Consider the following 14,381-nt stretch of genomic DNA (forward strand, 5'->3'; position numbering starts at 1 on the left):
GTAACAGGACAAACTAAAGAAAAATATAGTAATATCATAATGACTTTACAATGATACATTGCATCGAAAGAATCAAGCACTAAACGTATAACATAACTATGCTCTCTAATGAAAGTAAAATACGTTACTCAGATATACAATTGCTCATTAAGTGGATTAGATCTTCGGGGGTGGTATCCTGGTGGTACATACAAAAACGCGTGTAGAGCCGTACCGATACGAGTGTGGAAAAAATACAATGCATATATAAAAACTCTAAACTATAAATTACTGTGGCTGTAAAATAAATTGTAGTTTTAAGTTCTTCGATAATAAATGCATTTGATGTACTATAGTATTACTGTAATATTAAAATAAATTATATTTGATAGAATATTTGTTCAATTATTTTATTCATATTAAATATGTTAAGCTAAAATTTTACACCCCTCTTTAAGTACAAAATGAACAAAACTAAAATATATAGGTATAGATATATAATATATTAGATGTATTATACAAATACATATTATTGCTGTTGGCGTAGTAGTCAAGGCGAGAGGACGGTCCTCTTGCTGGGACATGACCCGTAAATGTTTGTTTGTGATTGTTTATAATAGTGATTGTCCAAAAGGCAAGAGCACAAAATCTAATCTAGTTGGTAAAAAGGTAAAAACAAGATTTACAAATGAATAAAAAATACACCCGTAAACAGGCAACCACATTTTTGATCAAATACGCTAATACAATAAATTTTTCTGTTATTTTTAATTATACCAACATTGTACGAAAGTAAATACAGATATATATTTATTGAATGAGAACATATATATGCACCTATTTTATCTAAGCATATAAATAACTAGGACAGATTCTTCAGATTCTGAATTTCATTTAAGATTATAGGTTCTTGTATATTGACTTTTTTATTAGGTTTTTAAATAGAAATATGCCTAAGACTAAATGATGGAAGATTTGTAATAACTACATAGATGAAACAATGAAAAATATTGAAGTAATGACCTAATTTACATTGATACAAGTTTAGATGAGTTTTAAAGTTATTAATGTGTACGAATTGATGCAATAGGATATGCAGAAATATATTAAAGTTTTTCTTGATAACAATAATTGTTGCACACTTAATTGTTTTAACAATTTTATAGTTATTAATATTTCCATAATTATCGAGATTTGATGGGAAGTTTATCTTCAACTTTCGATAACAATTACCTTCGTTTACGGGTTGTTACAAAAATAGCAAATATTTTGTTCTAAAAATCCTTTTTCATATATAGATATTGTCAAAGTAATATAGAAATATTATATCAAATTTTATATAGCTAAAGTCGAATAGGTTTAATCATGTATTACAATGATGCTTTCATTATTTCCCAGTAGTACTATTTTTTGGTCAAACACAACAGCTGCATAGAGCAGAAATTAAGAGTCTGAACTTACAAAATAAGCAATTTCAACATTATAGAAATCTGAGATGCTAACAGATAAATTGAATTAACCTAAATGGACTATTAGTTTCGGCCAAAAAAAGTGAGTTATTTAGTGACAGCATTTAATTATTTAAACTTCATTTTCATTAAATTTTGGTTTAATTTTGTTTAAGCCCTTTTGATTTATAGTGATTTATACTACAAGTATGATGTTCCATTTATCATTTACACTCCATAAAATAGATATATATTTAATATTTATTTAAATAGTAAAAAAAATAGTTTTCCATTAATACAAGTACCACTGTTTAGTACACTCGATTTTCTTATTACGATGCAACCTTTATATAGCGTGAATGATACGGCTATGGTTAATCGAGGCAAGGGGATGGTATGTTAATGTTAGTCTAAAAAATTTGATGAGTGAACTCATACTCTGCAAAAACATATTCACATTTCGCTTATCTATACGCACTAAATCGAATAAGAGGACTACAGCACGTGAGCCTCAGCAAGAGATTCGTGTGGAGGGATGGGAACTGGAACATAGATTGAAGCTCTCTCATTAAAAATATAAAAACAAATAGTCTAGAAGATCGACGACATAGTGGCTTATTGTTCTGGTTATAAATATTGGCATAGCAGAGAACACAAAAAAAATTGGGTAATGTCCTTAATCATTGAAACTATATCTGCAAGTATTAGTTTATTACAAGCTATTACTTATCTACATGATGTGCGATATATTTAAGTTTTATATTTTATCCCTAACGATATTATTTCTGATATCCTCATTCTATCGATACGTTGTTCTTTAACAGTTCAAGACTTTTAATTTAAATCATGAAATATTTCCTGGAAACAGATCATATTGGTGTTAATTAAAATTTAAATAAAAAATTCAATTCAGTAAAACTGTATGTATTTTATGCTTATTTTTGGAGTTCCGCTCCTTTATGGGCCCTAATAATTATACGATACTGATAGATACTAGCATTTGATCTTTCAATGTTCAATATCCTTTTCTAAATACATCAAATATACCAGATCATGGTTAATCTAAATTTTTTCAAGTGTCACAATAATTTTTAATATATGGTTCAAAGATTTCATTGGCATATTTGTATTGATTCCAAATATCTTTTAAAATATCTGCAAAGTCAGAAACATATAAGTATAATAACAAATAGACAGAAAAAGTATACAAACATGACCATATTTCATTCTTACCTTTACTATAATCTTCAAATAGGTTCTGTTTCCATATTATTTAACATAAAAATATATCCTTTGTTCCATAACAATCTACAATATGATTGTTATAAAATGATAATATTTTACTAATAATTCATACCTTATACACTTATTTTCATATTATCTGCCGCTAATTTTATCTATGAAATTATTATATTACCTCAATAAAATGTACATACAAAATTAACCTAAAAATGACTTCTAACCACAACTGTGGTAATCAACAAGGCGTATAGAGAAAAGGACGCGCAGTTGTGAAAACTCTCAGTTTAGATAAGAACAAGTGCGCATGTACATAGGTTTTTTACTGTCGTCTCTTGCTTAGTCAAGCTGACTCTAAAAATAATTGAATAAGCTGCGACTAACCAACTACCTTCTTAATATTCCAAAAAATAAAAAAAAATTATTCATTATTTGCAGCATCTAAAACAAGATGCAGTAAAATTAACCCGCAAATTGCAATCTTCTTCATGCGCTTCTAAAGAAGTTGATTTAATTACAAAATAACACATTTGAAATAATAATTAGTATATTCCAACACAAAATATTTCAATATGCATTAAAACAGCCTTCACTATAAATATAAAACAATAATTTAAATTCTAACACTGAACTTATTAAATATAAATTGATGTAAATTTAACATTTGTATAATGAAATTTTAAATTATTATTGATCGGGACGCTGACAGTTATTTATGAAATGCAGCATGAGAGATAACAAATACATTATTTTTAATATTTGCGATTATTCAAAACCAATTTGCAAGTAAAATAGACTTAATAACGCCGAGTAATACACGTATTGATTTTTAGTTCGAAGTCCTTGTACGCCGAACTGACATAAATTACGAGAGTATAAATAATATATTTCATATTATTTTATTATTAAAGCAATTATTTGAAAGGTTCCGTATCTCATATTTTAAGATATATTTTAATTGAATCAATAATTGCGATTTGTGTAAACAGTGAAAAATAAATACAGGGCACACAAAAGAAACTGAACAAAATATGTCTTAATATGACTTGATATTCAGTTTCACAAATTCAACGAAATTCTATATTAGTTAAGCTAAGTTTATAAATAGAGAATCACTAGGAAAGGATTTTATATTAGAAAGAATTAATTACTTCGATTCTACAGGAAAATAAACATAAAATGAGGCAACAGTGGAAAATCCGACAAGGAATAACCATTTTAGTCACACCAGTAACGTAACTGGAAAGACCGGGTGTCTTCTGGGATAGTCTCTAAGTTATTCACTGGGCAGTCAGTAGGCTTAATGCCGAGGACCGCGGTTCACAGCCCACGTTAAACTGTAGGTCCAGGTCCAGTCCAAATAAACCCTCGTTGGTAAAAATGATACTTAAACATATTTTTAAAAAAACATAAATTGTTCATGAAATATTCTTATGAAATAATGAAGTACACATTTTGATCATATATTTATATCAACCACGGATTGCAAGTCTACAAAATAACCAAGTATGGTTATTCCGTAATTCTGTAATAACCAATTATACCGAAGTCGAGTATGGATGAAGAGACTAATACTAGAATATCAACCTGGGATGATATTTAAGAGTTCTCATCTGTTTTTATATTATATTTTGAAGTCCTTTTTCACACCAAGGTTTATCTTATCTAGACCCAACTGCTTAACGTGGGTTCTAATACCACGATCACTGGCATTAATCCACCAAATGCGACTGAGTAAGAGGCTAACATGGAAAACATCCGGTTTTACTCAGCTTGGTTACTGGCGTGAGTGGATTGATTATTCCTTGTTGGGTTTACACCGTTGACTAGAACCATTTAAAATTACATTAACAAACATAAAATATATCGACGCCTTTCAAAACATTCTATTATCTTCACAATTGCTGTTTAAGTCTGACTTTTTACCGACCTGAAATAATTTAGCTAAGACGACCAATCATGAACTTAAGTTAATATGGATTTGGTACAAATTTTGATTATGTGTAATGCCAGAATATTAACCTGATGGACAATATTCCACTCGTTCTCGTGTGTATATTCTTTCATATGTTCATTTCAACACTTCTGAATAATATTAAGGAGCGAGGGCGTAGAAATTGAGTATATTGTACAGATAACATCCATGAAATAATTGAAAACCATTGGAAATCATCTTGCGAAATAAAGTCCACATTAAGGCTGTTATGCTAGATTGCTGTTAACACTGTAGCTTTAACACAACATTCCCTATTGATACATGTTTGATATATATTTAAAACAGACGTCGATTATCAATCGATATCTTTAGATACTAGGCCAATCTACCCTAAAGTTGGTATCCTTATATAATATTTATAATATTGATATTATACAAAATATGGAAATGATGCTTGGATGAAACTCTATACCGATTGACAATATCTGTAAAATTAAGTAGCTGAAGTAAGGTTTTCTATTTTAACGTTTTTTGTATAGAGTTTTATGATATTTTCAGGTTCACCTTTACATACATGTCTTCACTTTCAAGGTCTTGAACTTTAAAAACCTCTCATGATAACTTGTTTCACATTGAAGTTAATATAGTCATGTTTTTTTTTATCAATTGATATTTATTATCTGCAGATTTAAGCCAGAGAGTCAAAATAATAAAATAATATAAAAATTTCTCATAAATTATACTGGCGCCTGTTAAAAAAAGACCTAATACTGATACAATATTACTAACACTTGTGGGTTATGTTCTTAAAAGATGTACAATCTTAAAGTATGATACTTTACATAGACTATTTAAAAAAAACACTTGCTAATAGCGTTTCATTTTTTCAACGCATCGAACTAATTCATACTTTCAATGAAATAAGCTTAATAATATAAACAGTATCGAGATTTTGATAACAAATATCCACGTTTCGCGTAATGTCGAGATAGCCGAGAAATAGATTTTAGTAATTCAAACATTTCATCTATTATTATTAATATTTTTGTTAAATAGAAGTATTTTTAATTTATTGTCTTATAATTAACTAAAAAATTATTTTATAAATTCATCATTTTGTAGTAAGATATAGTATACAATGTTAAGTATTGTCTAACAATATTTCTGGAAAAATGTATTCGATACCTTTTTAATATCTTCAGTCGACTCAAAAGAACACTTGCTCATTGTTATCAGTTGAGCTTTCGATGAAAAATCAAGTATTATCGGCCCATGATAATCCTATATCAAAACATTCCTTCGAGAGAGAGAGAGAGAGAGAGAGAGAGAGAAAAATTAATGATCACTTCTAGTAATTACAACACTGAAATAACACGACTTTGTTAGATTAGAATTAACATAATTGTTAGATTGTTTGGTTTTAACATTTCTTATCATAAAATAACAGTTCTTTGTTCACTACTACAAATTGCATTTGCGACATTCATTACTTTTGTTATTTAATTTGAAGAAATCTGCTGACAAATCCCATCAAAAACATTTAGATACTTATGTTGATGTTGCTCTATTATATCCCAACTGTCGGTATTGGTTTCAACGATTTAAAACTGATGATTTTGATCTCAATGACGGCGGCTTGGAGGACCAACAAATTTGGAAGCTAATAAGTCACAAGTCTTGGCAGCTCAAACTCTGAAAGAAGTTTCAGACAACTTAGCTACTAGTGAATTAGTCTTATCAGCAATTAACCTTATTTTTCATAAGTTGGGCTTAGAAAACTCTAGGGTAGGTATGAGCTGATAGATTCCTTACGACGCCAATTAAGCAAATTGAACAGAGAACTGTTACAAAAAAGACACACATTGTAAGGGTTGTGAAGAATATACTGTTGCAGCCCGAATGGGTTAGTTATGGAAAGTTATACCGCACACCGCTTACTCACCAGGCCACTTACTAATTGCATCATGGATTAGCTAGCTTGGTATGGTTTCGTAATACTGAAGAAATTCGAAAATGATTATGTCACAACTAAACAACCACGTTTTTCCGTCATGGTATCGCCAGAAAATAGCACCTAACATATAAGTGAAAGTATCATCAGAATACATGCGTATCTAATTATGTACTAAGATACTGGTAATGATGGAGATGGAAAATTCCATAGTGTTTTATTCAATAAATATATTCAATAATTCATTATACTTGGTTTGCTATTGTTATTTTGAGCTTAATAATGAAAAAACAGTAATGTATTAATTAAAATGAATATATTGTTTGTCGAAATATTCAAGATGATGATCAATATAAGTTTTCATGCGGTTTAACCAATCTTCGAACCTATCAACAATTTATTCTACTCCGGTTGAGGTATCTACAAAAGGGGTTTTTCAATGCATCAACGGCTTCCTCAGGCATCAAACACGTAAGCCACTCAACTTATTCTTGATTAACGGCAACAAAATAGATCATTTGGTACCAAATCGGGGCTGTACGGAGGATGACTCATCAATTCAAACTTTTGGATATTCAAATAGGTAGTTGTTTTAGCATTGATATGACAACAAATTATCCTTCGTTGCCACTTCTTTTTTCGTTTTCTACTAAGCACTTTTGGTCAACAAATAGTTGTCTATTATTCAGAATGTACCGATCTACACAAGGTGTCCAGTTATTCCGAAAGGAAAGGCGATTATTTGCTTATTCGTATGTGAAGTGCTTCACATACGAATCACTATTGTTGTTGGATTTGGTTTGACTTGGAAAGCCCATCTTTGTAAATATTATGCACAGCATTTGGTCATACTACGATTGTATTTCATGACCATTTGTTTGCACCAGTTGACACCAGCACGTTTTTGAGCTACTGTCATATTATGCGGAATTCAATATTTTTGTTTTTCACAACTAAATGTTCATACAATATCTTATTTATACTCGTCATAATAATGCCTGATATTCACAAGAATTACTCATATCACTCAAGTCTCATCACGATTTTACAATATCATTTAGAGCTCAGTATCAATGTTTCCTGGCATAACAACTTATACTGGACTACCTTGACGACTTTCGAGTGCTACTGCTGCTGCACAATTTAATTCGTTATACCAAGGTTTCACAGTGTATAAGAATGGGTTTCATATCCACGAATCAGTGTATTCCTATCTCAATAACACAAAAAAATGTGTGATCAGTTAACAAAACGTTCTTAAGACGGTTATAATTATTAAGGTTAAAAATCAAGTTGGAAATGTCGGATGAAGCTTAACAGCACTCCATATTGACATTATTTTAGCCCTTTAATTATTTTGATAAATTTTTAGTTGCTCCGTAATATATCATATCACTTTGTTTGAAAATGCCGAAAACAATAGATATTCAGAGTCACAAATTGATTGCGGCCTTAATAAGTTATTTCGAAAAGGAACGAGATAATGGAGGCCCCTTTTTGTCGGTAAATTAAGTTAGACAGGTAATTATTAATGATATTAAATAATATAAGTCCGTACAATTTTATTGAAAATATTTTTAGCGGGTTGCTACCACGTTAAATATTAGTATGGGTAGTGTGAATAATATCACTTACAAAATGAAGAATAATACGTTAGATTCGCCCAAAAAAAACCCGTCTACATATAAAGTGGGTCTTAACCATCTTGTCGATAAAGTCGAATCTTGACCATCTTGATATAGGCTCTATTTGAGACCAAATATACGAAATGTATAAGAACAGTAAGTACACAAACTATTTTATCGATATAAACATAATTTAATAAAATAATTTTAGAGCAAATTGTCTGTCTGGAAAGTATACGCAAAAGAGTTAGGAACATGCAGCTTTTTGAGAGATGTAAGACTTCATTTCATACACTCTACAGAGCATAGGGTTTAAATGGTGTAAAGATAACCCTCGGAAACCTCGGACTTCCAGCCAATGCCTTAAAAAGAATTAAATTTTTAAAGGCATAAAATAAGACCAAGGGAGATAAACTATTTGAATTTGTGTATTTTGATGAAACTTGAATATTTCAAAATGGTTCATTGTGACACTCTTGGCAAGACAGTAACAAAAAAAATGTAAAGACAACAAAAATTTATGGAAAAAGGTAAAAGTTACAATAGCGTTCGATTAGGTTTTCTTAGTCATTATATTTATTAATAATTAATTGCAGATATATTGCTGATCGAGAAGGATATTCCATTATAAACTGTTTCGATATTTTGAAGGAAGCATTGTCAAGTATAATACCTTCTGTTTGGATGAACTTGATAAGACATAGAGAGGAAGTAATTGATAAATGGTGAAATCGTGAACATGTTTTAGACAGATTAGAAATGAACAATTTAGTGATTGAATTGGACAGTGAGTCGAAACGTGAAAGTAACTGAAGGAAACTTTCAGGATATGCTATAATGCTGTGCAATACTGGAGGTTCCTGAGACAGAGTGATGAGAGTAGAAACAGCTAAAGGTACGCACATAATTAATTAAATATAACTGTAGAAAATGGTATAATAGGGCGTGAAAAATATGTGTGCGCAGATATGACTGTAATTGTTCAAAATTAAACATGAGCATTAGGGTAGAACGTACCATATGAGGAGAGAATGAACATTAAACAGAATTCAATGATTAATTTTATGAAGAATGGTGTACAAAGATAATAGCAAAACAAATCAAATATACAGTGATACCAAGATAACCTGAAAAGTAAACACACCATCGAAGGAAACAAGAACTAAACGTAACAAGGTAAATATGATCTTGAATGACAGTAAAATACTTTTCTCAGATATTCAATTCTTCATTAGGTGGATTAGGTCTCCAGGGGGATACCACTACTTAAAAAAACAAGCCTAGAAATCATCTTTCATGGGTGGTGTAGAAAAGAGTTTAATGTAAACAAAACAAATCTACAAATTATTATTCCTGTGTTCTTAGTGGTAGCTTAAAATCCTTCGATAATATATGTATTAAATGTACTATAATGTTAAAATAAATTATATTTGATAACATTTTTGTTCTGTTATCTTATTTAGATTAGAATTTTGTTGTAAGTCGAAGCCAAACTGAATTAAAACTCAACTCAACTCAAAACTCAACAAAAAAGTTGATGCGGCAACATTGCAATGTTTCGAAGTCACAAATATCCATGACGCATTAAAAAAACTTTGAATAGATTGTATAATATTCATTAGTTTAATAAAAACTGTCCTAAAATAACATAAAATATATGAAAAAAGAAAATTGTTTCGTATCATTATAAAATCGAAATATCGAAATAATCATTTTTTATTGCCAAATCAGTAATCCTGTTATTTGTTGAATATATTTTAAAACAGTTTATAATAAAACAGACGAGATTTGTGGGATTTGAAACTGATATACTTATGTACGGTTAACTCCATTCCGTTATAACGAAGTAACCATTTGGTTGGATTAAAGCAAGTGGTGGAATTGAAAAAGGCACGAGAGGCATAATCACAAATATTGATTTGGGAAATTGAAATCGGTTTATTGTGCTCCAGTAAATTCGCGAGATATGGAGAAGTCATTATCATGCACCCCAGGTCCAATTTACGTTATATAATAAAGCTCGCAAATCCGGACAACATAATTCAGTTAGTTTAATGTGGCAAAAACACAACATAATATAACTAAAATCTAAATTAATAATTCCGCCCTAATCCCTTGCCGTCCTATTAGGGACTGTTTTAACAATTAATTGGTTTGTTCCATCTGATTTAGTGCGGGTTTATATTAATATGAATTATGAGCTTATCTGTTGGATGAGCAGCGTTCGGAAAATGCAACGAACTTCATTGTTATTATGGGTTATTATAGTCTTGGTATAAAAATATTTTTCCTAATAATTAATATAGCATTATTATGTTATTTACAAATTAGTGAAAGCCGTTGGACTTTCACTATTTATTTTCATAAAATTTGTTATAAAAATCTTTATAAAAATTTATTAATAAAGCAGTGTGATATGTGAAGAATTTTATTAGAATTTGGTCACAAATCTTAGGTCTATAATATATTATAAATTAAAAGAAAAATGGGAAATTTTTTATTTAAATTTCAACAAGCATATTAAGTTTTGGTTAATTTAGTTTTCCAAAGGATCCTGCCCAAAGTCAAGTCTTTTAAAAGCCAAAAATAAAAAAGTGTGGATATTGCCTTTTAATACCTTATGTGGACAGAAAAGGTATTTCATATATTTATCCTTGATTAAAATGAAAAATTTAACATTGATAACAAATTATAAAAAATAGATATGCATCTTCAGCTTCATGCCGACAAGAAGCATATAGTACATCACTAAATAGATCCAAGACGTTAACAGAATAATTTTCAAAGTTATAAATCGTGAAGTTTTAATTGAAATGATAGGTTTATTGTTATTTGTTCCAACATTTCTTAATACTTGAATTTAATACAATCGAACCGGCGTGGTGGCGCTGTGGTAAATACGATAGGACGGTCCTCCTACTGTTGCGATAGCTGAGGGTTCGAATTCTGCTGAGGCATGGTCGTAAATTTATGTTTGTGATTGTTCTAGGCAAGAGTGTAAAATCCGACAAGGTAAATAATCCTAGTCACGCCAGTAACCAGGCTGGGTAAGACCCGATATCTTCTGGGATGATTTCTAAAGTTGGCCACTCGCCAGTCGGTAGGCTTAATGCTGAGGACCGTGGTTCGGAGTCCACGTTAAACTTTAGGTCCACTCCAGATAAACTCATAGTTGGTAAACGGAGACTTTGAAACATATATATAAAAAAAATTAATACAATCAATTTTACAGACCATGCTGAACAGCACAGTATTATAAGGGAAATAATAATTAGATATTTTTTGTCTTGGCGAATAAAAACAGTTAAGAGAACTTCAAAAACAAAAATGAAAAAGTCTACATTACAGAATCTAGATATATGGGTAGCCCTTAACTACATACATTCAAGAAATGTGCAACAAAGGTTCAAAAAGGACAAATCAGATGCATAATATATAATTTTGTTAACTATGTGCCCAATTCAAGTATATTTATTGTGGCAATGTAGATTTCGTATATTTGTTAATTATTGAAATCTTCTGTAATATAAAAATAAATGATAACTCTACATATATTGTACATGTTACAATCAAGCATTAGCGTTTTAGGAAATAAAAATTATGGTATTAAATTTAAGGAAGTTACATTATACAATTAGAAAATAAGATTTCAAAAACTAAATTATATGTACACTGGTATAAAATTTTGTGAAAATTTAATTTTTTATTAATGTTGACTGAAGCTATAATTTACAAACATGATATTTAATGTCTGTCTAAATAAGTATTTATTCCAGCATAATACAAATTTTCAGTGTGTTTCTATTTGAAATTATATTATTAGACTCATGAAAAACTTTTCATGCCTGTTAAAGTCTATTGTCAGATTAGATACTCCATTTTTATTTAGTATTGAAATATTAAATAATATATGTGAAATAAATAAATTCAAGACCTCTTTGTGGTCCTGAATTGCAAAATTTAATTTCAACTTTTAATATAGGAAATTGCCTTTTATGTGTTACTATTATATGATTATTATATTGAAAACGAAAGTAGGTAAAACGAATTAAGTTTAGAATCTTGAAGCTTTGAAGATATCTATAATAGACGTTCCCGCGTTTCAAATCATTGAAAAAGAAATCATCAGCATCGGTGGTTCAGTGATAGAATGCTCGCCTGCCACGTGGGCGGCCCGGGTTCGATTCCCGGCCGATGCATCAAATTTTATGTTTATTGATCTTACAATGTTTGAAGGCAACAAATGCCATTCTGATTTTGACCTTCTGGAGCATCGGAAATCTCCTTTTCAATTAGCCTACATATAGTTTACTCAATTAATTTCATACTTTATATCCATAATTAGCAACTCACGGCAATATATAAGGATGGAAATATACTTTATGTTCAGTTAAAACTTTTTATTACAATAAGTAACGAATTGTTAGTTACATCACATGACGATATTTTAATGTAGAGTATTTCAGTTTCGGATGGATCAACATTGGCAGTTTGTAGAGACCATGTAGCTTTAGATGCGTCTGTTAAACTCACTGATGTCAAATGACCCCTTAGCAAGCTACTCAATTACCTAACTGTTAGAACTTGTACTGTTAGTATTGCACTCATTCTCAAAGTTAATGATTGTCATTACAGACTTCAAAACAGCATTAGAATATATTGAAATACTTTTATTACAAAACTATACATTGTCGGGCCAACTCATTTCCTATTTAGTTTAACCCTTTGGTGTAATTATGTACGTGTGTAACTATAGTATTATTATTTTTAATATATACTAATAGTGTTACAACAAACGTAGTTGCGGCTCAGTAACAGATTCTGTATTTTTGTTCGGGAGGCACCAATAAGAGTAGATTTTTATCAGGATAAGGCGGGACCATGAGCTCTCTTGTTTCCTCCCTGAATCCGCCACTGACAATAAAGCAAAGGCACTGCAGACAAATGTCAACTGATGTTTAGTGATTACATTAGTTATAGTAATGAGTATTATATTTTTAAATATATTTATTCACCACGGTGAAGCTGCAATTTGAAGCTAGGTTTTTTGTGGGAATATGAGAAGGAAAATAGTATATAATAGTAAACAATGCGTCACAAAATTGGGTTAACAATATTTATTCTTGTCAAGCAATTCGCCAGAACTCTTTGAAATTACCTTTTGTCATAAAGCCACAAATGTGACAAAAACTATCTATGTCCTATATTATCTAGTCAAAATGTTTTATTATCCATTAATTATTATTCAAAGAGAAGTCGATAAACGAGCGACTAGTGACCCTATCAGCAATAAAAAATATAAACGGTTAGTGTTAAGATAACGGTTTAGTAGTAAAGTATTTCATGCTTTAATATTGCGTGTTTTTAACCGATTTCGGAAAAGGAGGAGGTCTATGTTCGGCTGTATATATTTTTTAAATGTATGTTCACCGATTTCTCCGTCAGTTTTGGGCCAATTCGAGGGAAATACTAAAATTACGAAGGCACGTACAAAGTTTTCACATATATTTTATTTAAAATAATCAGATATTTGGGTATAATGTTATTGTTGAGCAGATGTGATGGAAAATCGGAAGTCGGTCAGAGCAAAAGCCATTCAGTTCAATTCACAGAAGGCGCGGGTTCGATTCCCGGCGGGGACAATATCTTTTTGTTGTTCTATTTTTGTTAAAACATTTGACCAATCACCTATGCTAGGTAGCGGACCCCGGACCGGAGGTGTGCTTCAGCACTTTTTCAGTCATTGTTTCTTAATTCTTACTTCTCAGGCAACTTTACTTGGTCTACCCATTGCAGTACTTAATGAAATAACTACGTAATTTATTGAATAAATATATAACACTAAAAAAAGAAAATTTTAATATTTTTAACAAAAAATTGAACCCACTTCAAAAACTAAACAAGGAACTCACTGAAAATAAATAAATAAAATTTAAAAAAATAATCAAACTTAGATTTTTGACACAAAATAAAAATACATTCTAAAATAAAATAAGTACATAATAATCGTTTTAATAACTAAATAAAAATAAACGAAAATTTTATTTAACCTGTATATAATGTATTTTACATTCATGTATTTTACATTCTACTATATACACACAATTTAGCTAATAAAATATTTCTTAAAATTTGAATCTACTAATGAAAAGGCTAAATAGATTAAAGTCAGTCATTACTACTAAGAAAAATTAAGAACATCA

The 14,381-nt window shown here is 30.0% G+C and overlaps 1 non-coding gene across 1 annotated transcript; it reads left to right on the forward strand.

Moving 5' to 3' along the window:
- The first annotated feature begins 12,306 nt into the window (after window positions 1-12,306).
- On the forward strand, window positions 12,307-12,377 carry TRNAG-GCC (transfer RNA glycine (anticodon GCC)). Its single transcript has one exon. It is a non-coding gene; the product is annotated as a tRNA-Gly (tRNA).
- Window positions 12,378-14,381: the final 2,004 nt, after the last annotated feature.

Source organism: Rhynchophorus ferrugineus, unplaced genomic scaffold (assembly GCF_030347505.1).
Source record: "Rhynchophorus ferrugineus isolate W39M unplaced genomic scaffold, kcgeb_rfMv2 rfM2, whole genome shotgun sequence".
Lineage (NCBI taxonomy): Eukaryota > Metazoa > Arthropoda > Insecta > Coleoptera > Curculionidae > Rhynchophorus > Rhynchophorus ferrugineus.